Source organism: Suncus etruscus, chromosome 5, assembly GCF_024139225.1.
Source record: "Suncus etruscus isolate mSunEtr1 chromosome 5, mSunEtr1.pri.cur, whole genome shotgun sequence".
In the NCBI taxonomy this organism is placed as follows: domain Eukaryota; kingdom Metazoa; phylum Chordata; class Mammalia; order Eulipotyphla; family Soricidae; genus Suncus; species Suncus etruscus.
Window position 1 is genome coordinate 120,800,112 of NC_064852.1, and position 25,041 is coordinate 120,825,152.

The 25,041-nt window shown below is 33.0% G+C and overlaps 1 pseudogene; it reads right to left on the reverse strand.

Moving 5' to 3' along the window:
• Nucleotides 1-23,089: 23,089 nt before the first annotated feature.
• LOC126008685 (40S ribosomal protein SA-like) lies at nucleotides 23,090-24,058 on the reverse strand (annotated as a pseudogene).
• Between the last annotated feature and the right edge of the window lie 983 nt (nucleotides 24,059-25,041).

Genomic DNA, 25,041 nt, shown 5'->3' on the forward strand with positions numbered 1-25,041 from the left:
AAATTTCTCAACATGCTATACTTTAAAAATTTACATTAAAATATCACATTTATGTATGTGAACTATTACAATGAATTAATACTTTGTTGATTCTTTCCTTTAAATTGTTCAGATTTTAGAATGTTTTGTTGTGGACATTATTAATCTCTCACTTAGGGAAAATCTGTTTAGAACTTAACATAATTACTCATCTTTTCAAAGTTGTTCATGATTGACTTTCAATTATACAATGTCCAACTCCCATCTATTTCTCAGTGCATATTTCCAACCACGGATGTCCTTAGTTCGCTTCCTGCCCTCCTTCCCTGGTATCTATCTCCTCTGCCTGCTTCTATGGAAGACATTTTGTTCTCTCTCTCTCTCTCTCTCTCTCTCTCTCTCTCTCTCTCTCTCTCTCTCTCTCTCTCTCTCTCTCTCTCTCTCTCTCTCTCTCTCTCTCTCTCTCTCTCTCTCTCTCTCTCTCTCTCTCCCTCTCTCCCTCTCTCTTCCTTTTATTCCCCTTTAAACACTGGTTTGCAATATGGTTACTGAAGAGGGTATCATGATTATCACTTTATCTCCTTTCAGCACCCTGTTCTTGTCCAGAAACTTTCTGCTTTTTATACCAGATATATAGCCCTGTCTTCTTTTCACCCAATTCCCCAATAAAGCTACATTACAATTTCAATTAGATTAATAGTCACTATTTATATACTTGTGATCTATCAACTAAATTAAGAGCTGAGTGGTGTGTAGAAGTATGTATGGGAAAATATTAATAAAAACTATCAATATCTTTATGTTAGTATGAGTGGAACTTATCTTCTAGTCTTTTATTCTTATCTTTCTCTCTGAAAAACATTTTATGCATCTTGGATCTAATGATTGGCAAAAAATTTTATTCACTTCCACAAAATTACAACTTTTCATACTTTTATACTTTCCTACTTTATATTTGACTTTAATAAGTACTTGAAGTATTTCCCTTGTTTCCATCCTTCTCATCTTTTATTTTGCAAATAGCTTTATTTTTATTTGTTAACTTTATAGCTGCTATCATGACATTTTATGCTGTGTTGTCTTTCAACACATTAGTACAACCAAGTCTTAAGTTTTTCCATTTTCCAAATGGCCAAATATAATTAATTCATTTGAAGTTGATAAAATCTCTATAAAACATGCTCATTTGTTCTTTTGTTTTCTTCGTTGTAGATCTTGAAGACATTTTTTATAAACAGTGTGATGTCTGGAGATAGGATTAAATATAAAGTTAGTCTAATTCAGGTATGTCTATTATGATCATATTCAAATAGGTAGAGGTGGTAGAGTTGGGTAGAATAAACAAAGATTAAGATTTCATGAATATATTCTTTAGAGGTACAGAAACTATATCAAGATAACTCTCCTCCTAATAACAATAATGGCATTATATTCATTGCATCCATACTAATAGGCTGCAAAGAGTCAATATTCCCAAATATAAAAAGTAAATTATTAAAGCTTTATTCTCTTTAGCTATATAAAGTTGATGGGTTTCTAACACTCCAAATTTCCAACCATAACTGCCTTTTGCTGTATTTAATTGCTTCCAATTTCTTAGTACTGTTGTGAGATAATATATGTGAAATGCTTTGAGAAAGTACTCAACAAATGTTATGTTTTATTAGTAACTTAGCAAGTTTTTCTAATTAAAAGAATGCATACCAGAAAACAGGCACCTAAGGGGGAAAATCTTTTTTGTTTTATAACTTTGTCTAAGTCTGCAAACACAATCCAACTATCACTTTCTTTGTCTCCATACCATTTGAACCACAAAAACTCACCTAGTCATTTACATCATCTGTTAATAGTTTGGTTTTGTATCCTGAGTTTAAAATGTGAGATCATTCTCCCCCAATTGAATTATTTTGACAGTGAATATTTATACTAAATTTAAATTAAGTGTAAAAGAGCAGATTGATAAGAACACCAAAAACCTTGTAGATCAACCAATAACACCAGCTGTCCAAATTATTCTACAGCCTTGCAAAGGTTCCTCTAAACTGCATATTTATTGCTGGATACATTCCATCCATATGACGTACAAATTTGAGATTTATACTTTTAAACATAATAAGATGGAGTTCTGCCATGCCTACTGGGTGATAAGTAAATGCATACACAACCAATTTGGTTTAAATCTCAGTCCATAATATTTTTGCATTTATCTTAGGCCATACGACTCTTTTCTAGATGAAGTATTATAATTGTAAAATGTACAATTTCTTTCCTATACTTCTCAAAGTTCATAGAAAAAACTCAAGGAGCTTTCCTTAAATAAGAAATGTGACTATAATTTTTCCTTTATATACTTGAAATATCTGGACAAAAAGATATCTATTTACACAGTAACTCCAAGACACATTTGATTATCAAGTTAATTCTTGATCTCTTGATTGATAGTATGTACAAGGTATCCTTTAAAGCCACTGCTATTGCTCTTTTACTCAAGTTGCTTACAAATAAGGAGAATATGCATAGTGATATCACAATATTGTCAATAGTTATACTTTGAATAAGGAAATCCTAATTTTTAAATGGAATATGTTGGTCAGATTGGTGAGAAAGAATAAATGAAATCAAAGAATTAATGATATCAATTTCATTAACTAAAATAAATTTTATTTATTTTCAGCTATACATCATAGCTGAGAAAGTGTAGGGAAAAGTTGTTTGTTGCTTTCATAAATAGGTAAGACTATTTAACTAGGAAATATTATTTATATGTAAACAGTCTCCCCAAGTGCTCGAAGGTATTCTTTCTCTTTAAAAAAAATCTTTATAATTATTATAATACCTAAGACAAAAAAAAAGTAAAAAAGATAAATATTACTCTCAATGTCTAGTGGTCCCAAATTTATATGTTTAAGACTTTTAAGAAGTTACAATCATCAGGTTTTGTTATTATGTCAAATAATTACATTTGAGTAATAATAGTGTTGGGAAAATTATAACTGAAATGTCTGAACTATTAGTGTGACTATTGTTTTAAAACATGTCTATTATGCTCCTGATCTTGCTTAAGGTTAGTTATCAGTTCTTCAGTGAATTTTTGGAATTTAATTACAAAGCTAATGATTTTAGTACTATATTGTATCTTTCTATTTAAAGATTTATAATGATACTCTACTTTTATTACCCTAAAGTATGCCCTTTTATAATGTGCTGGCTGAGTAGTATATGCAAACTTGCTATTATTTCCTGACTGTATATTCAATAAATTTTCATTTCTACAAAGCAGTTACTAAAGTAGAAAGTCCAGAACTTACATTGTGATGAAAATAATCACTTTAAAAAAGAAAATATTAAAGTCTTTACTATGTATAATTAGGTAAATTCCTTACATTTACCATTTGTGCATTAGTTTAATGTATAAAAAACGTTTTTATAATACTATATGAATAAGATTATTAAATATGCAAATTGAAGCCCACTGAATCTACATGTTTTAGGATGAGTGATCTAAGAATTCTTATTATCATTGGATTTAACTTTTCATATTGTTTTGCTTGGATATATATGTGTGTGTATATATATTTATAAATATGCATAATTATATATAGCTTTTATTCCCTTTCCTTAAAGACAGTAAATTTTTATTAATAAAGCATATAGTATTAACTTTTGTATTTCTTTTAGTGGTCCAACATTTTTATACTTAAGAAAAAATGGTTATTTTATTTGAAATAATAAAGTACCATAATTATTTTTTAACCTAAGCAGATTTTTAAAAGTCTTTCTTCAACATAGTACTGACTGATTTTTTCTATCCTGGATTTGAAGTTCATTTTTCAAGTTGTAAACCAGATTTTAATTTCATTTTGAATGCTTTGTGAGCTGATGGAAGTTGAAAGGCTACTATGATTTGTACTTTATTGGCATTCTATAGGAGCAGCCAGTCCTCTAGACTTCCACTCAATCTCATGCAATGAATATGCATTGTTAATAGAGTTGGAGACCATATTTGATGCATATTATGGTTATTGTTGTTCCTATCGATGTCATTTTTATTGCTATAGACTTTTGACTTATAATAATAATCACAAAATGAACAGAAGCCAGAGCTGAGTAGCTAGAGACTTTTTCTTTTTAACAGCTTTTGTCAGCTCTGGTGTAACTTGTAATGTTCAATCCTTTTTCCAAAATAACAATATAGATTGTTAGAGGTATAATTAGTTTCAAAAAAGTTTTCCTCCATTTGTTGTTTGTAATATAATATTATTGTGTTTGTTTAAAGTAGGGTAGTACATGATGTATTTATATATCTGCTGTGTCAGAACCTAGTTTTCACCAAATTATAGGACAAAGCCTGATATCAATAACTAATAAAGAAATATGAGCATAAATTAAAAATAAAATGTTCACATTTAAAAAGTTTTACAATAAAATTTTTCTCAAGGTCTTTTAAATCATTTACTAATATAATATCTGATTATCATTGAATCAAGAAAATGTTAAATTGATTTAGAAGAGATATTTCTCTATAGGCTATTATATAAGAAAAATATTTCATCTATCACAGATATATTTTCTAGATAAAACTACTAAAACATAATTATCATAAAGAATATAAGTAAAGAAAATAAATGGGCAATGGTAACAGAAGAGTACATTTGAAATTCACTTGTGCAGTTATTCAACTTTAGAAGACACCAACATTTTTATTCAATGTTGCCAAAAATAGTATTACTGACCTATTACTGTAAATATAGGAGAATTATTTTTCTTCAAATAGTAATAGATTAATTATTATCAACCTATGTTACTTTTTCTATTTTCTTTTGGAGACAAATGGAATGAGTAGAATGAATGTTAATTACTCTGTGCTCTACTAAAGTACAGAACACAGTTGACTAGTATCTACAAATGATTGTTCTCAGTGGCTCCATTCTCAATTTAGCTAATGTTCTATATGTTGTGTAAGTTTAAGCCAATAATAAATGGATAATGAAGGTAATCTACCTAGAAGTTTATGACGTGTATAAGTTTTTCTCCTGTAGATACTGAAATGAATAGAGCATTGCTTATCTTAATAGATGTAAGTGAAGGCCAAGACCATTTATGGAAGCTTTAAGGAGTCATCACTGCTTACTAGCACCTTTGGCCCTATATCTATTTTTAGTTCTAAATAAGTTCATTGGGTTTATTTAGAGTCTGTGCTTCACAGATCTTGATTTTTTATTTTTTCACTATTGTTCTAATTCTAAGCACAATCCTATAAAGTATCTGAGTTTATTGCTTGAAAAAATATATTAAGAGGAAACTAGACATGAAAACTCAGAATGTGGCTAATATGATGCTTTTATTTTTTTCTTGTTAAATGAAGTTTTCTCTTTGAGTATTTTCCTGCTTTGTCTTTGAGGTAGAATCATAAACATTATTAAAAAGATTGGCAACTTAACTTCAAAAATGGAGCCCATTATTTCAGAATTACTATAAAATAATATCTATTCAAAGAGACACCTCCTTCACTACCTAATAAGTATTAGAACCTTTAGTATTGTCACATTTTTACAACTGTGAATAGGAGAAGAGAAATGTCACATTATAAGGTGGACTTTGCTTTTGTGGAGAGGGACAACCAAGTGTTCAGGAAACACAGGACTCCTCTATTGATTCTCAGCCAATTGGACCTCTGGTTCACTGTGAAGGCCCAGGCACAGTGCTGCTTAGGTCCTGTGGTTAGACACCTAGATCACCCTACTGGTGAACACCCAATAATTCTTCAGAGATTGGGGTTTGGAAGTAGAATTATCTGACCAGGAATAAAACCAAGGATGTCACATGCAAGGAAGCCTTTGCATTAATCCCTGTATTGTTCCTTTGGACTAGAGAATGACTTTACTGAAAAAATTCTGTATCATATTTAAGCACTTAATAATTATTCTGAGGAAGTTTGAAAGCTAGAACAGAAGGTAAGGTGCTTGCCTTACATGTGGCCCACCTAGTTCAATCCCATCATCTCTAAAGAGTTTTCAAGTCCAGTCAAGAGTGATAGCTGAATAAGGCCTAAACATCGCTGGGTGTGGTCCCACTCCCCACAGACTTAAAGGTATTGGAATTTTTATTTTTAATGCAATGTCAATGATTAACAATATCTTTAGTTGGTTTATAAGTTTGGTTGCTTAATTTTATTAGGTTGCATATCAAAAAGCTCAGATATTCTTCCATTGGACGGCCTTTTGTTTTTAAGTTTTGATACTCTAAATCGAAAAAAAGGCCCACTTCATAAAATATGTCACTCCCCATTAAATTTCACCCTTATAATATTTTTAAAGTCATATATTTCAGTTTACAAAGAAAAAAAGAAACAAATGGAAATGAAAAGAACTCCTTTTACATAGAAGTAGAGCATGTTCAGAAAAGAAACTGTATGAACCACATACATTGAAACTTGGTTTTGACATTTTTTAGTAAACAAAAATATAGATACGTTAAATGGATAGCTATTTTGATAGGGTCAAAGATTAATTATGTTTATTTGAAAGCTGTTTATATTACTTTGGATGCATGAAGTAACAAATAAACAAAAACAAAATTAGATTCTTTGTATGGATCTATTTTAGAAGAAATGTGTACTTCTCCAGTATTTTTAAATGTTTACAATTTGGATAGCTCCCAGTACTCACCATTTTCCCATTCCCAGAACATCAATCACTTTCTACACAGCACCTGGACTTGAAAAGATGCTTCAAATTAATATGCTAAAAATTAAAAAAAATTTTTTTAAAGAATTACACAAATGCTTCCTACTTTGTAATGAGATACAGGAAGAGAAAATTTCTTATGTGTCTTTTTTTTCCCTGTAATCTGCCTCAACCCTGCCAGAACTTTGTTAAAACCTTCATATCAATTAAAATTGGGGAGCTGTTCTTTTTGATGCTGTTGTATCATTTCTTACTCTCTTCTTTTATCTGACAGTAATTGTGGTTTAGCTTTTCAAAAATATTACTATTTAATAATGAGCCCAAGTAATAAAAATAAATAGTATGCCTTTATTTTCTCATGTTATTTAACATTTGGATAAGTGCAATTATTTGTACCCAAACTTATATATCTTTTAAAGATAATAATTTTGCCTCCTTTTTATTTACTAGTTTAAATATTAAGTCTATAGAATAAAGTTCTTTTTAATATGTCATGTAAAATTAATCTACCTAATTTTAATGTTCTTATTAGTAACACGAATGACTCCTTAAAATATTAGTACATTTCTTATCATTGAATCATAAGCAGGTCATCTAAGTTGAATCCTGAGTAAAAAATGAATCTATGTTGAAGCTTATTAAAGTATTGCATAAAGTTATTTCTGATCATAAGTATGATTAGTTTATTTAAAAGTTTCCATTGGAATAAATAAAGATATAAATGCTCTTCTTTGCTTTAATAAAATAAATAATAAAATAAGCAGCTTTTAAAAATTTTGTATGTCTTTAGACATACAGTAACACTAAAAGGATTAATTGGCATTTAAAGAGTACTCATCATTTGGAAAATACCTTTACATATATTATTTTTATTTATTTTTACAGGAATTTTCTTAAACATAAGATTCACATTTTTTACTTTACCTATGAAAATACCCATAATAAGAGAGGTTATATAATTTTCTAAATCATATAGCCAGGAAATAGGAGAACAGAGATTTTAATCTTGGATGATTTAGTAATGTAACACCATCATTGCTCTTTTTAGAATACCATGGTAGCCATTTTCTTTGGAAATCATCTGGCTCAAATGATTCATATCTACACGGGAGAAAACTAAGGCACGGTGGCTGATGGATTTTACTCAGGAGCTGGCACTCAGAGCTCTTCTGCTTCCCTGTGACTGTAAGATGAAACAAACCAAGTGACTAAATAACTGAACAAACATGGAAGGACAGAAGCTGATGCTGGAAGCCAGGCTGCTGACAGAGCACAGAAGCAGAACTCAGGAAATGGACCTCTTAGCTGGTCTGCTTTGTCTTTTATGACCCATTGACCTTGAACATGTTGTGTAACCAGTCTGCAGTTCCATTCATCGTTTTTTGTTTGTTTGTTTGTTTGTTTTTGTTGTTTTAGTAACAGGAGCATAGAGAGCTTAGAGAGCTTTTGCCAAATAACAAGAGGTGAATATTTAAATACTACTTTGCAAATTGTAGAAGAGTTTATAATGCAACCATTTTAAGAGCCATAAAAACCCATTTAAGGGCCCATAGTTCAAATCACACAGTGCAGTAAATTTTACAGTACAAATCATTCAGGGAAATGATGTGTGACATACCAGTTAGTCTTTACTGGATCAAAAGAGTGTGGCTGGCTACAGCTCAAGCCAAATCAAATTTGGTTACTATACACCAGAAGGTGGGGAAGGGACTCTCCTTGGGTGGCTGAGGGCATTTCCAGAAGTTAAGATATCCAGCCCTGGTTTGACAACTCACTGACCCTCCCTTTTTTGTCTAAATCCATAAATTAAATTTCTGGTTTGAAGAGGACAATATGACTTCCTCTGGTCTAACTTAGATTTTATACTTTTGTACAAACCAAGCAATTTTAAAAAATAGTGGTTCATATCATTGGACTGAATGTAGACCATCAAAAAGTTGTTAATTTACCTAATTTAATTTTTGAAGAATGTGATAACAAGGTATAAAAGTGTATAGATATGACACAGGTATAATTAAATGATTAGCCAGTGAAGGACAATGGGATAAAGACTGAACAATTTAGTACTAAAGTATAATCTATTAATTTTAGTACAATAAATAATGTATAACATTTCTTCAGATGAACCTACAGATTAGAGAAAATCATATTTTATAAAATTCACTGAAATGCTGTGGCCAGAGAGATAGTTTATCAGGGAGGTAGAGTGCTTGCCTTACACATAACCAATTAATTAAAACCCTAACTCTGCATGCATATAGTCTCCTGAACCTGCTAGGTTTGATCCCTGAACATATAGGCTGAAGAAACACCATTATGTATGACCCTACCCTAAAATAAAACCCTGATAATTGTATTTTGAAGACATTATATTATTTAGAAACAAGTTTTTTTAAAATGTTATCAAGTCCTTATGTTCTTCAAGGTAGTTATGGGAGGCATACAAGGCATTGTAATCACTCATAATGGTCTCAGAAAAGTTGTACATGCCATTCAATATTATAGAGACAGCAGTTTTCAGAGCAGGGCATATAGATTATTATTACTTATCCTATGTCATTTCTTTAAGAAAAGGAGACTTGAAAGTTAAACTTTGCATGTTTCACATGAAATTCCTTAAGGATAAACCTAGTAATCACTTTGTGCATAGAAAGAGGAAGATGAAATATTTAAGTAATAAACAAATGAAAATGACTGGCCTGTCATTTTTATCCTGTTTAAATCCCTTTTGAAGTCAAAGAAAAGTTTTAGTTTAAAAGTGAAAAAATATGAAGTAAAGAGTATATATACTCAGACTGTAAATAGTAAATAATCTCTCTTCTAACCTGGTGCCTCTTCAGACCCCTTCTTGTCTAGCAGGATTGTTGAGTTGTTTTTGAAGTTTCATCAATCTATTAAACATTAGACAGAAGGTTTTAGGAAACAGGCCATGTGTATTGTGACGTACAGTCCTGGAAAGAAAAATGATCAATCTGTGTATTTGCCTTTTAACTAGTTGTAGACAAGTTGGCCACATCCTTGGCACATTAAAAAATTCTGTCATATCTCATCTCCACTGCTCTCTTATTATATGAATTCAGATCTCTATTTGGCAATAAAAAAGAAAGACACTGATTTAAGTTACTTCTAAGTGATGGCTCATGGCCCCTAATAATCAAGAGACTGGCTACCATAAGGAAAAGAAAAAAAAAGTTTTGCAATATGATTTGTAACACGAAACTCGAACTAGATTTTAAAAGGAATTTTCTTTTTTGCAAAGATGTTTTTGGCAAATGTTTTCTTTCAGCTAATATGTAAGCCTACCTCTGTTGAACTACTTTTCAATCTTCATACCAAAAAAAAGCTTACAGATAAATGCAAGACTTTGAATGCTAGTGATGCTATAGAGACTCTCTCATTATTTCCTGGATAGATTTAAATATAAATAACTTACATCTCCACCAACGTCAAAATGTGTGTGAATCATTTGATTTTTTCCAATTTGCCAGAAAGTGATTGAAAATATGGCTCACAAGACACAACTCTGTTTCCCTTCACAGTGTCTCTCCACTGAAGAGGCCTTTCTGGAAAATAGGGCTACTTTTCTTAGCATCTGGTCGCTTTTATCTGCCACATTGATTCCTGGCTCCTATTTTATCTAGGACAGCCTATTTATAAATCAAGCTCAACCACTTAGATCCCTCAATTAGTAGCCCCCTTTTGTATTTAAATTATTCTTTATGTTATGTTCAAGCTCTTCCTAATGCAGGGTGTTAAGAATTTAAATGTTTATTTATTATTATTCTACCTATTGGAGAATGTCAAAAAAATAGTGAACAAAGCATTTAAAGAATAAGATACTCTAACCACTGTCTTGGAGAAAAATGTCTGCACTTTGAAATATGTGTTCATTTTAATAAAATGTTCTTTTCCTGGAAAATACATTTTCTTTTCAATTTGGTCTCTAATTTTATAAAAAAAATTATCACTATAATAAGTAATTAGAGGATTCTATCAATAATCAATTTGATTAACTTAGGTAATTTTTATGTACTGTTAGCTGCTAAATATCTTTGTCTTCTTAATAACAAAGTTTCTTCTATCATTTTGGGGTCTTAAGAGTTTACTTGTCTTGGGACAATTTTAATTAATAGATCAATGTAAAAGGTATTTATTAGAGTTCTGTTTTGTGTCATACCTATTGTACTGCAGAAAAAGATTTTTACCTCAAAATATGCACTGTAGCCTAAATGAGAGACAACTAATAAATGAACAGCAATTACATATTATATCTCATTGATTTCAGAAAATTCATATTTTTCTATTTGAATATTCTGAAAGTAGGTTGCATTTTGTAATTGGCACCTGACAACACTATTATCAAAAGCCCAATGTTAAGCTTCAGAACTGATGTCAGGCTCTATAAGGAAATTACACAGAATAGTAGAAGGACCTTTGAATTCTTAAAAACTAAAAAGTTTTGAACAGATACTAAAAAGAAATGGGGATTAAGGAAGGCTGTATTTAGCATTGCCTTTGTAGAGGAGGTTTTATTTTGCCTAACAATTTGTGCAAAAGTTCTGATTTAATAAGTATGAAGAAAAACCTCCCTAATCCTTTCTAAAAGAAATAAAAAGACAAAAAATCATATTTTTGTTAAAAAATTAATATTTTAGATGATATTTTAAGAAATGGAGCATCATGTGTGGAGGTTAAATGCATATGAAGGATTCCTTCATTCTTCACACACTAGAATTGTTCTATGATATAAGTATTATGCAAAGAGAAATTTGTCTTTTTTACAACATATACACTGGATATTTCCCTAAGACTATTTCAGAGCACTTAGATACAATTATAAATTAATAAGATACATGAAAACGTGATCTTGTAGTTTTACATAGAAAGTTTTGAAAGAGATTTTTTCCCCATATCCGTTTTGGCTTGAAGATTGTTCTAAAACTTTGCATGTTAAATTATGTTACTCAATGTTAGAAGGTAAATTTACTTTCCTGAACCAATTTTCAGTCAATGTTATGAGTTATGTGTCTATACAATTCTTGTGGATGCTCAAAATTAATATAACCAAGAGCATATTTTTATATGTACTGGCTTAAGACAATACATAGACTAGATTTCTAAGTGAGGCTCAAACTTATTCGATTTCCCTAATGTCTTTATATCTTTATGATGGAGAGATTAGCATGTTGCCTTTTTTTTCCTTCTCAAATTCTCTTTAAATTCTATTGGAAGACTGAAGCAGCAAGCAGGCTTCTCCCTAGAGAAAACAAACTTTGCTGTTCAAATCACTGATGATGGCTTATTTATTTCAGTCCTGGTGTGTAATCTTATTGGCACTTAAATAATGATCCTGTCTTCAAATGTATGGCTTTCAAGTCCTTATATTATGCATTAAAGTCACAGTTGTTGTTTTTACCCATGACATTGTCATTGACTTGGTATAGAGAACTTACAGTATTTTTTAAATAAAACAAACAAAACTCCACTTTTAGTAAATTCTGCTAGCAGTCTTGACTATACAATGACATGATCAAATGACAAAACCCAGAACCTTATAGAAAGCAAAATTTACCTTATAAACATGAAAAAAATAACATTAGCACACACATGCAATACACCCATATATACACACAAAGTCTTTAGTCATCACTTTCTTAATCATAGTAGGTAGCGTCAAAGTTATGCATTTCTCCTAATCTCCGGTATAAGTGTTTCTGGTAGTAGAAAGATTGCTATATAGCTGGAAATATAAACTAGCAAATTTCAACAGCATTCTTATATGTAAGTTTTGTGGGATAAATGGCTATATGTAATCAGAGAACCAGGCTCTTCGAGTAGAATAAATATTATCACTCATAATATGTGACCAACATAAGGGGCCTAACTTAGAAACTTTTAATGAAATCCTAAATTGACAAAATTTAAGACTGACTTTACTACATGTAGTACCCATCCTAAATCTCTTTTCCCCCATATTATTCTCTTGAAGTATTTATTTACCATTATGCAGATGCTCTTTCTTTTTCTTCTGATTTTGAGGAGGTTTATAGTTTCATTGAAAAACATGGAGTTTGGAATCAGTAATTTCTGTGCTTAAGTTTTGACTATATTACATACTATTCTCTAAAATATTAAATCTTTGGTTTATGTGCTTAAACCTGGGGTAAAATGTGACATGATAGATAGATAGCCCATAAGCAGATATTAAATGTTTTCCTTTACCTTCTCTCATTTTTATAATTAAATAAATATGCATCACAATTCCCATAAAAATTAAATTTTCTTCCCATTAATTAAAATAATTTAAGTAATAGAAACTGGTGGGATATGATAATTTAATAGAAAATTATGACATTAAGATAACAAAAAATACAAGCACATTTCAGTGAAAGAAATGAATTTAGAATAATGGTCTTAATTCCAGCTTAATATCAGAGCTGAATCATGTCACCAGCCACTAATTTCTTTCCGAAGTCCATTTAAATATTTTGTGTAGATACAGAAAGAGAAACTTCTTTTATAAAAGCCAAAATAGAGGCCAGAGAGATAGCATAGCGCGTTTGCCTTGCAAGCAGCTGATCCAGGACCTAAGGTAGTTGGTTTGAATCCCGGCGTCCCATATGATCCCCTGTGCCTGCCAGGAGCTATTTCTGAGCAGACAGCCAGGAGTAACCCCTGAGCACCTCCGGGTGTGGCCCAAAAATAAAAAATAAAATAAAATAATATAAAAGCCAGAATATTAACGTTAGAAGGATTTTCATCACCTGAAGCTAACAGTATTGAACTAATGCGAAGGCAGGAATTTACAAGAGCTTTATCTTTTTTGAGGAGTGTAAGATGGGTGTCCATACCCAGCAATGCTCTATTTAGGAATCACTGCAGGAAGGCTGGTGGAGGTTTGGAGAGTGGCCTCTTTGGTTCAGGGATCAAACTCATGTGGCAAGCATCTTGCCAGCTATAGTATCATTCTAGCTACTAAAAGAGCTTTATGAAGCCATGCCGTGTAATTAGAAAAATTAAAGAAAGCCAGTAGACCTTCACCCTTTTTCATGCTTTCTGTCTTTTGTATAAGACAGAATACTCATTAATTAGAATGAGTATAATTTGCCAATAATCTGAGACAATGAAGGGACCTTTGGTGCTTTCACATGGTGGAGAATTATAATGAGATGGCTGCTACCATTGTTAGAGACCATTTTCCTTAGTTTTACCTGAATTGTCTCCCATTGCTTGAAGCAGATATCGTTGGTTCATTGACTTTGTTTCTGGAATAGAGATTAAATAATATGAGATCATAGGTTTGTTTTTAAAAAATTAAGTTTTATATATATGAAGCATAAAAAGTGTTTTTCTCAGTCTGTCACAGATTAAGCTGCTTCTATATTTTAAAAATAGTTATTATCTTTGAAAATTTAGGAAATGTTTAAGGAGTGCATTTGTTTATCTTGTATGAAATAGCCCCCAAATTCACATAATATGCATACATCATAATAGAAAATGCTTATGGTGAATCATTCTGTAGAGTTTTATATACTTCTCAAATTGCTGGTAAGAAATGTACATTTCTATTAGCATCAGGAAAAGCAAATTGGCATATAAACTGTTTAAAATATAAATATCTGACATAAAGCCTACCTGAATCAGAGTAGACAATGGACAACTATTGAAGAAGTAATGGGTGAGTTAATGGATGAAAGCAAAAGTAATCATGTCTTAAAGTAATCATGCTAATGCTCCCAAAGCATGACTTTCATCCAGAAAATTCCCTGATTATAGATTTTCAAAGACTCATCTGAAACCAAGAAAATAAATCCAGAATCTAAGAACAACTTCAAAGCATCACATAACCTGGTTGAAAAATCACAGTTGTTTTCTTCTTCCAATCCCTCTATCTTATTTTCCATGTGGTTCAGCTTAGCTAAACTGCTCAGCTGTTCCAAACACAAGCATTGGTGTCTCCTTGATTTCATTCTTCCTGTTACCCAGATTTCTCCTACATAAAGTGAGGCTTTGAGATCCAGGTCAAGGAGTTTCACTAACTTCAGAATAAAAGTTATTCCAGTCTTTGCTGTAGTTGTGTATATACATATATGTGTGTATATATATATGTGTGTGTGTGTATATATATATATACTTGTATAAATATATATATATATTTCCATATATGGGTTTGGGCCCACACCTGACTGTGCTCAAGTCGTACTCCTGTTCTAAGCTCAGAGACTGTGGGGCTCAGGGGACCATTGGGGAACCAGGGATCTAACTCAGTCTGCCATGTGCAATGTAAACACCCTAACTGCTGTACCATTGCTCTAGACCCAAGAAACATATTTTTATATTTTAAATAACACATACTTAAAATTTAGTTATGACACTGTCCCCAAACAAGAAAACATGTCTTGACCCTGTGGGAAGAGGATGAAAATTTACACTTTTATGTATTATCTCTTCTTTAATTGTTGTTTAAACATACATATACTGGGATCAGAGCAATGGCGCAGTGGTAGGGCTTTTACCTTGCACCTGGCTAATCCAGGACAGAATGTGGCTCTATCCTCGAGCCAGGAGCTATTTCTGAGGTCAGAGCCAGGAGTAACCCCTGAGCGTCACTGGGTGTGGCCCAAAAACCAAAATAAAAAAAATAACAAACCCAAAAAACCCTAAACATACACATACTAAAAATTCCAAATAAATGTATTGTAAATTATATATAAATAAAATTAAATCTCCCACAAACTCTGTACCAGAACCAGAAGCAACTTCTTTCATCAAGATTTTTCATGTTCTTCTAGAGTTAATTAGAAAATATGTTTTTTATGGAAAAATATACATTTAAAAAATGGAACATAATTTGCAACAATATCACAGAACTGCTTATGATTTGTTGTTTTAGATTTAACAGTATCTGAAAGGTTTTGTCATCTCAGTATACTTGGCTTTTTAAAGTTGTTTAGTATATTGATATACTAATATTCCTCCCATTTAACAGACTCATTAATAATTATTTGAACTTAAGCTTTCTGCAATTATATTGGGAAAAAAACTAACTTCTACATGTCATTTTAGATATGTGAAAATGTATCTGGAGAATAAATTCATAAATAAAAAATTTTATATGCAATTTTAATTTTTATGTGAATTTCAGATACAACTTTTTTAGTGTATTTTTTTCAAAATAACCCTGTTTCCTGTTATTAGAAAACTTAAAATTGTGAATTAAATTAAGGGTAATTGATATGTGCATGATTTTACATCTTCCTAAATATGTGTGTGTCTGTTTTTAAGTCTATATTTTTTTACAAATCTTGATATTTCTAATTCTATTATTTTGTTGCAATTATAAATGTAAATTACTATTATTTTGTATGTATTTCTTCTATTTGTATAGAAAAATATTATATAGGTATCAATATTAATAAATTATTTTAGACCCTATGGTGCAGTAATTAACTTATTTTGTCTTCATTTATGTTTACCTATATTTGGTGAAAAATTGCCTTCTCTCTGTAGTTTATTTTACCGTTCTCTTACCTAATTCGAGAATAATATTAAATTGACAATATATTAAGTATAAATTCCTCTAATATTCCTATTAACAATTTATGTAAATGTATATTCATTTTTTATAATTTTCTCTTTATTTTTATTCTAAAGTGCTATTGAACTGTAGTTGATTTAATATGTCACAAGTTAATGAGGTAGATATCTATGAATCATCATCACAAGCAACTTTATTTTTCATTTCTTTTTAGTTATTTTCAAATCAAAATTTGTTACTGCTAATCATTTCATTAAAATACAATTCACATAGTATATAGCTCATCAAATCTAAGTGTACATGTGAATCTTAGTAAATTTCTCAGAGCAATAAACCATCATTATCATCATCACAGTTGACATTTTCACACAGCAGTATATGAGGATTTTGATTTCACCATATCCAAGCCAACAATGTCTGATTTTTTAAATTCTACTCATCTTAGTACAATGGTAAACTCAATTTATATGGGTTGTAATCCTTTGATGTCTAGTGGTATTGAGCTTTATTTTAGGAAGTTGATAGACCATTTTCATTTTTTGATGGGTCGCTCTCATTAGGAAACTCCAGGGCCACATAAGGGAATCACAGCCAATTGAGTCAGATCAATAGCCCAAGAATATGTAGAATTCTGCACTGGGCACCTTACCCAGCCCTCTTCCTGGCTGATTTTGCTGGAAGCTGCTCCTAAGCCTTGGATGGATCATATAATGTAATGGATCATGGTAATGGAACTGGGTCAGGCACTTGCTAAGCTTGCACTCTAACTTCTGTACTCAGTCACTGACCATTTCATTTTTATAGAAAATTCATAATACAGGGGCTGGAGTGGTGGCGCAAGTGGTAAAGCGTCTGCCTTGCCCACTCTAGCCTAGTATAAACCACAGTTTGATCCCCATAGTCCCATATGATCCCCCAAGCCAGGAGCAATTTCTGAGCGCATATCCAGGATTAACCCCTGAGTATCTATGGGTGTGGCCCAAAAACCAAAAAAAAAAAAAAAAAAAAGAAAAAAAGAAAAAAAGAAAAGAAAAGAAAAAAGAAAAAAAAAGAAAATTCATAATAAAGGTAGAATCTTGTTTAACCTTTGCAATTGGCTTATTTGTCTTTTTTATTATAACTTGAAAAAGTTTACTATATATTCTAAATTGAATCTGTTACCCAATATATTCATTGCAATTATTTTCTCCCATTCTATGGACCAAAATCCTTCTTCCTCAAGGGAGTATTTCAAAGCACAGTTTCTATTTTGAGGCAGTCCAATTGATCTTCTAAAAATTTTGCTTCTTTTAATAGCTAAGAAACATCAACCCATCAATAACATCAACAGTAACAACAAAATAAAAGCCAAATTAACAAATGGATGAATGGAGCCAGGAATATGACTCTGGAGAGTGGATATAAAATGCTCGGTTTGGTGTCCAGAATTTTAAACTACAATTCACTCACCACCCCAGACTGTTGTGGTCCCCATCAATAACAAGCCCCAAATAACATAGAGAGGGCAAGAGAACTTAACTATATGACCAACTCTCCCTGGACACTCTCCAGTAACAGGACAAGGGATGCTTTTTCAAATAATATAATAAAAAACTGGCAAATATTTTACATTGAACTGAAACAATATTATAGTTGGTATGATACAGTTTGCCTTGCAGGTGGCTGACTTGGGTTCAACTCCTACCATCCTATAAGGTCCCCTGAGCCTACCAGTAGTGATCCCTGAGCTCAGAGCTAGGAATAAATCCTGAGCATTGGCAGGTGTGGCCCAAAAACCAAAAGAAAAAAATTCACATATAAATGTTCTTTATAAAAGTTAGACAAATATAAAGAAGATGAATTCATTAAGCTTTTCATTGCCAAGTATAGATTTCAAAAATAGTCATCTTCAATTCTTCAATAAACAAATGTTAAGATGTAGGTCCATTTAGATCATTGAATAAGGAATCAAGCCTTTCCCACCCAGGAAGTTTTAGAAAGTCATACCAGTCACCTAAATAGCTGAGTTGGTTCAACTTTGACTAGAGTTAGGGAAATGCTTATGAGGTGTTTCTCCTTACCACCCACCCATGCAGTGGGGATCCAGTGTATGCCCCAGGCACTCTAGCCACTAGCATCCCTCTCCTAGATAACTGAGCAAATTAAAAGATGTTCAACATCATTAGTCTTTGGGTAAATGCAAATCAAAATGATGCCCTTCACACCTACTAGTCTGGCTACAGCTACCAAAGAGAGGAAAACAACAAAATAACAAGTTTGGCAAAGAAATGGAGAAACTGAAACTTGTTTTATTGCTGATGGGAACTGAAAATGGTGCAGTCACTGTGGTAGATAGTTTGGGAATTTCTCAAAAAGATATATCAGGATTATCTTATGACCTTAAAATTCTACTTTTAGGATATATATTTCAAAAACTGAAGATAAAAACTCCAACAAAATATAAATAATCCCAAAATCATCATCAACTGATAAATGGATAAACAAAATAGAGTAAATTATCTCTCTCTCTCTCTTTTTTTTACTAAGTTGTAAGAGTTCTTTTACTGCAGAGAACTTTTATTCTTATACTGAGTTGTAATAGTTTACTACTCTTGAAGTAGTCCACTCTCAGCTACATTATTTTCAATGCTTTTATCCTTTCTTTGGGCAAAAATTATATGTCCTAAAATGAAATAGTATTTATTTATAAAAAGGAATGAAATTTTACATGAGTAATATTTTACTTTATATCTTAAGTAGAATAATTTTTATTTTGGCATGTTTAAAATGTAACTCTTTTATGATTATAATATACCATACTACATATTCAAAGAATGAATTCAAAAATAAAAAAGTGTTTTAAAATACACTCCAATGCAATCCCAAGAAGCAATTACCTTTAGTAGTAGATGTATTTCTTTTGAGTTTTAAAATGACAATAAGTATATGACAACAAAATAATCCCAGAATTCGAGTTTCTATTTCATTTCAAGCCCAATATATCCATTCACTTAGGATACAAAGATTTAAATGAAGATAGTACAATGGACAGTACAATTGATGCCTTGCACCCCACTTTGTCCCTTCATCTTTGCCTCTTGAATTTATTGAGTACAAAGATAGTGATAATTAATAAGTGCCTCCATGTGACTCCAAAACAAAATATTAATAATAAAAAGATACAGGCATTGGAGGAATGGGAGGTACAAAGTGAGGAGGGCAGATGAAGAAAAGGTCCTCAATTCCTAACTTTAACATATAATCATCTGTGTTCATGAATGCATTATAAAACATGATATTTACTGAATTATCCAAACATTGAAGGAGATATATGTGCCCATTTTTATCAAGTTCATCATATGGGCTTTCGACAGAGATAAAAGTGAATGTCCAGGGCTGACAGAATTTGGTGAGGAAAAATTAAAATTTTCAGTATGGGTAATGATTGCCTGTTACTTTAAAGTTTTTATATTTTTCCAATATATAAGTTTATTGTTATTTTAACATTAAAAGATTTTTATTATTTTCTTTTTTTCCGACCATTTATATGTCTTCAGAGGAAATTTGTCTATTCATCCTTTCCCTCATTTTTTTTAACTTTTTTTCTTTATTTAAACATCTTGATTACAAATACGGTTGTGATTAGGTTTGTCATGTAAAGAACACCCTCCTTCACCAGTGCAATCATTCCACCACCGATGTCCCAAATCTCCTCCATCCCACCCCACACCACCTGTACTCTAGATAGGCTTTCTAGTTCCCTCATTCATTCACATGATTATGGGTAGTTCTCAGTGTAGTTATTTCTATAACTGCACTCACCACTTCTTGTGGGTGAGCTTCATGAAGGTGAGCTGGAAGTTCCAGCCCTCCTCTCATTGTCTCTGAGGATTGTTGCAAAAATGACTTTTATTTGAGAGAGAGAGAGAGAGAGGAGAGAGAGAGAGAGAGAGAGAGAGTAGAGAGAGAGGAGAGATGCAGAATAGTTTCACTCAATTATGGGTTTTAAGGAAAAATATTTTCTTATTTTTTAGTTCATCTTGGGGGGACCACATTATCCTGGATAGGAACTTCTAAAGAAATAGACTGATAAAGTAGACATTCTTTTCTTTTTTTTTTTTTGGGTCACACCCACAGCACTCAGTGCTTTACTCCTGGCTCTATGCTCAGAAGTCGCTCCTAGGCAGGCCAGGGGGACCATATGGATGCCAGGATTCGAACCACCCATCCGTCTGCATGTGAGGCAAATGCCTTACCATCCATGCTATCTCTCTGGCCCCAAAAGTAGACATTCTTGTCTGTTTCAGATTTCTGATCAGAACAAATAAATAACATCCAATTGTTCATTATGAAGTATGGATATTAGCTATGGTTTTTCACAGATGTTCTTTATAAAATTTCTTCTATGCTAGCTTGCTGAGGGTTTTTCCAGGAAGTGTTTGGGTTTTTATAAAATGCTATTCTTAGAAGTTATATAGATTATCATCTATTTTGGTTTTTTTTCTGTCAAATTTTCAGTATAAGTGATTATATTAATTAATTTTGAGATATAAAACAACCCTAGCAATTTGTAATAAATCATGTTTATTAAGATATATAGCTCTTTTACATCATATTGGCTCGTAAAGTTTTTACAAGTTTGTTGTGTGCAAGCCATTTATAGTTTGAATTGGATAACTTATAACATATGAAGATGGTACAGGCATACATTTGGCAGCAATGTTTGTGCATTTGAAATTTACCTGAATATTTTTATTTACAAATTTTTGCATAAATTCATAAATAAGTATATTTTTCTCTATATCAAAAATTTAGTATTAGTGCTTTTATATTACTTATTAAAATTTAAAACAGTTAATTTTTTTTCTGTTTTAGACCTTAGAAAAGATGTAGCTTGTTTAAAATTTCTCAATTTTACTTTTGGGAGTGGGGTTTAGAGCCACATCCAGCAATACTTCATGGCTACTTCTGACTTTGCTTAAGCAACATTTCTGGCCATGGTTGGGGGACTCATCTACAGAGCTGGGTATCTAATTGGGGTTGATTAGAATGCTAGGAAAGCACCTTTGTTTATGTTGCCATCTTTCTGGGCCCTGATTCTAAAAAAAATTCTGTTGTTACATTACCTCTAAAAATTTTTGACTTGGGTTATTAGATAAAATAGGCAAAGATATAGGTAATTCTACTCTTTTATATTTATTTCTCAGTAACTATTTTTAAATAGGGTATGTGTAGTGAACTATTTTATATAACATATTTGGTGCCAATATCTTGCAATCATTTGCTCATCATTATAGAATTTTAAAAAACATCTTTTTATTTGAAGTTGGTACTCTTTAGAGTAGACTACTATTCTTTTTGCCTAATTATTTCTTAATAGTGACAGTAACATGCAGCTCTTTAATTCCAAGCTGGAATTTAGCATATATTAGTAGTAACAGAGGCCATATTGAGTAACTCCTACATAATCAGGATATTGCTTTTCTCCTATCACAAAAACCCCCCACTTAAGCAAAAATCATTTCCACAAGTCACTCAGGAAAAGCCACATGGTTCTGAAAATTGTTCAGTATAGTGATGTAAAAAGCCCTATGTTTTCTAGCTTATGTATAAATTAAGTTTTTTAATCTGGCTATGTATTAAGCAAAATGAATCAAATATCAGTGACAAACTAGATAACGTTAGTGACAAATAAAATGCAAATATCCCTTGTATTGAAAATGAAGATGAGCTATGTTGGACAGACACATAAGTAAAACTTTTTAACAGATGGTATAGAATCAGTTTCTTGAATCTTACTTTTCCTGAAAGCTCCTGTTCTTATTCCTATCCGATTGCAAAATACTGATCTGTAAATGTCCATAAATTGGTAGTTATAGTTAGTAGTTTTTTGTTTGTTTGTTTTTTGGTTTCGGGTCACATCCTGCAGCGCTCAGGGGGTTCCTCCTGGCTCTATGCTCAGAAATCGCTCCTGGCAGGCTCGGGGGACACTTGTGGGATGCCAGAGATTTGAACTACCTTATCTTCTGCATGCAAGGCAAACACCTTACCTCCATGCCATCTCTCCGGTACCAGTAGTTTTATTTTTACACTTGTGTTTACTTGTTTCTGAGCCACATTAGACTGTACCCTAAGCTTACCTCCTGGCTCTCTGCTCAGGGTTCACTCCTTGGCCTTTGTTAAAGAACCTTATGCAGTGCCTGGGAAGAAACTTGACTCTACCAAATATCTTAACTACCATCTTATCTATCCTCTGACCCTGATTTTGTGCTCTCTTAGTTCCATTAATTTATTTTTGAACCCAGTGATACTAAGGTTTTATTCGTGGATTTTGTCATAGGAATCACTCTTGATAGAGTTCAGAGGATAAACTGAGGTGCTAGGATTTAAACTCAAGTCAACTTCATGGAAGGCAAGCACCTTATTCATAGTACTTTCTCTTCATCTCTCTTGGCCTTGTTTTGTATTTCCTTTTTTTTTTTTTACTTTTACTTTTATTTTATTTTTACTTATTTATTTGTTTTTTTTTGTTTTGGTTTTGTTTTTTTTTGTTTGGGCTACACCCGGTAACTTTCAGGGGTTACCCTGACTACGCTTCAGAAATCGCTTCCTGGATCTGTGGACTATATGGGCCGCTGGGGAGATCAAGTCCATCTTAAGTTAGCCACGTGCAAGGCAAATGCCCTACCACTGCAACCACCCGCTCTGGCACCTGTTTTTTGTATTTCCTACATATCATTTTATAAGTTTTTTTTTAAAGAAATGCATTTATTTTCCATCAACCTGATTTCCATTCCTATTTCTATATAGAAAGAACAGCTTAAGACCATGAAGTGGCGGTTCCTACTCATTCAGTGGCCTTAACAGTGGGAGCCGCAGACCAGTCTTCTGTGGCAGGCTGAGTGCTCTAAACTTCGGTAAGGAATTGCTGTATCAGCATGGAGGCCACCTGCACCCATTCAGTCCAGTCTGTAACCTCAGGTGAGTAGCAGTGAATTCAGGAACTGTAGCAGTCCATTCACCCTGAAAATTCCTCCTTGGTCACAGGCCTTCCAAGCACAGCCTGCTCTTCCTTTCAATCTCTTCAGGATCTCGTTAGAAGTAGAGGATCAGGGGCCTGGAGAGATAGCACAGCGGTGTTTGCCTTGCAAGCAGCCTATCCAGGACCAAAGGTGGTTGGTTCGAATCCCGATGTCCCATATGGTCCCCCGTGCCTGCCAGGAGTTATTTCTGAGCAGAGTAACCCCTGAGCACTGCCGGGTGTGACCCAAAAACCAAAAAAAAAAAAAAAAAAAAAAAGTAGAGATCAGGCATGGCCTCCCATGGGTGTTCCCGTGAGATTGTGCCTCCATTTGCAGAACTTCCCTGGCCACCATCCACCAAAGGAGAGATAACATGGAGTAGACTCCCTTATTGCAGAGGATGGCAATGTCCACACAGCTCAGAGGAGTGTCTCTGTTGCCTGTGAGGGGCTGGTGGTCTGCCCTGGGGTCAGTAACCACCAAAAGTCTCAGCTCCTGAAAAGCTGCCTGAATTTAGTTAGTGAAAGTTTCAGGCGTGAAGTGGCCAGCAATTGCAGTAGCTCCAGTGGCAGCAGCAAACTTCAGCACAGCTTCCTGGTCAGTATTCCTGGGTGAGATCACACAGACCATCAGCTGGGTTTTCAATGACAACAACCTTCTCCCAGGTTCTCTTCAAATTTATGATGTAGATGCAATCACTCTTCCTTTTGTAGATCTATGTTCCATGTGGAAGTCCAGATTAGTGCCACCTAAGTGGAATTTAAGAACATCGTCCTCCTTCATTGCAGGACATCGAGGGCTCCAGAAATTGTGAAATTTCCCTTAGGTTCTCTCGGGAATTCAGAACAACACATATGGATCCTTCTCTGGGTAACACAGAAAGCTGTTTTTTTGTTTGTTTGTTTTTGGGTCTCACACCCGGCAGTGCTCAGGGTTACTCCTGGCTCTATACTCAGAAATCGCTCCTGGCAGGCTTAGGGGGGGCCATATGGGATGCCAGGATTAGAACCACCGTCCTTCTGCATGAAAGGCAAACGCCTTACCTCCATGATATCTCTCCAGTTGCACACGGAAAGTTTTATAAAACATTTTACCTCAATCTTTAAACATGAAAATTGAAAAACAATATAAAACATTTAATAATTGTGATTCCTTCATCCAGGCACTCAATAAAAAATATCATAAGTAAATAGTTCTAAAGTTTTCTGGGCTGCCAAAAGTTTTGAGGACAGCACAGAAAGAACACCTACTATACTGGCATTTTATGTAAAATGCAGAGGAAGACTTGCTGCATGTTGTAGCCTGGCATCCTTTCCTCTCTATGAAGCAGTAGGTGGAAATAGCAGAAAAGGTCAGAAGAAATCAATTAGCAGGAGTGTTCTCTCAGTTGCATCCTGAGTAGCAAGAGTAGAATTTCAGAGAAAATCTACGCCCGCCAGTGATTCCTGACTGTGAGTGTTGCCTGTGCGTGCTCCTCCACTGTCCTGTCTCCTGAACCTCTTGGAGTGGGCCCAAAAACAGCCCAGAAAATAGCTCTGCCAGAGGCCTCCAGAAGAGCATGGCTGCTCTGATTCGCTTTGCGGCTGCACACTCTTTCTATCCAATGAACCCCACCACAACACGCAGAAAAAATCACACTACAAGCGTGACAATGGGGAAACCTCGCAGACAAACACCACGCACAGAGAATGAACACGATAGTGCAGATGATCTAAAAAATTCCGACTATCTGATTAACCTCTCGGATAAGGAGTTTAGAATAGAAATAAGGAAGATGTTTGTAGAACTCAAAGAAAGCATAGCTCAATCTGAACAGAACACAAAGATAGAAATCAGA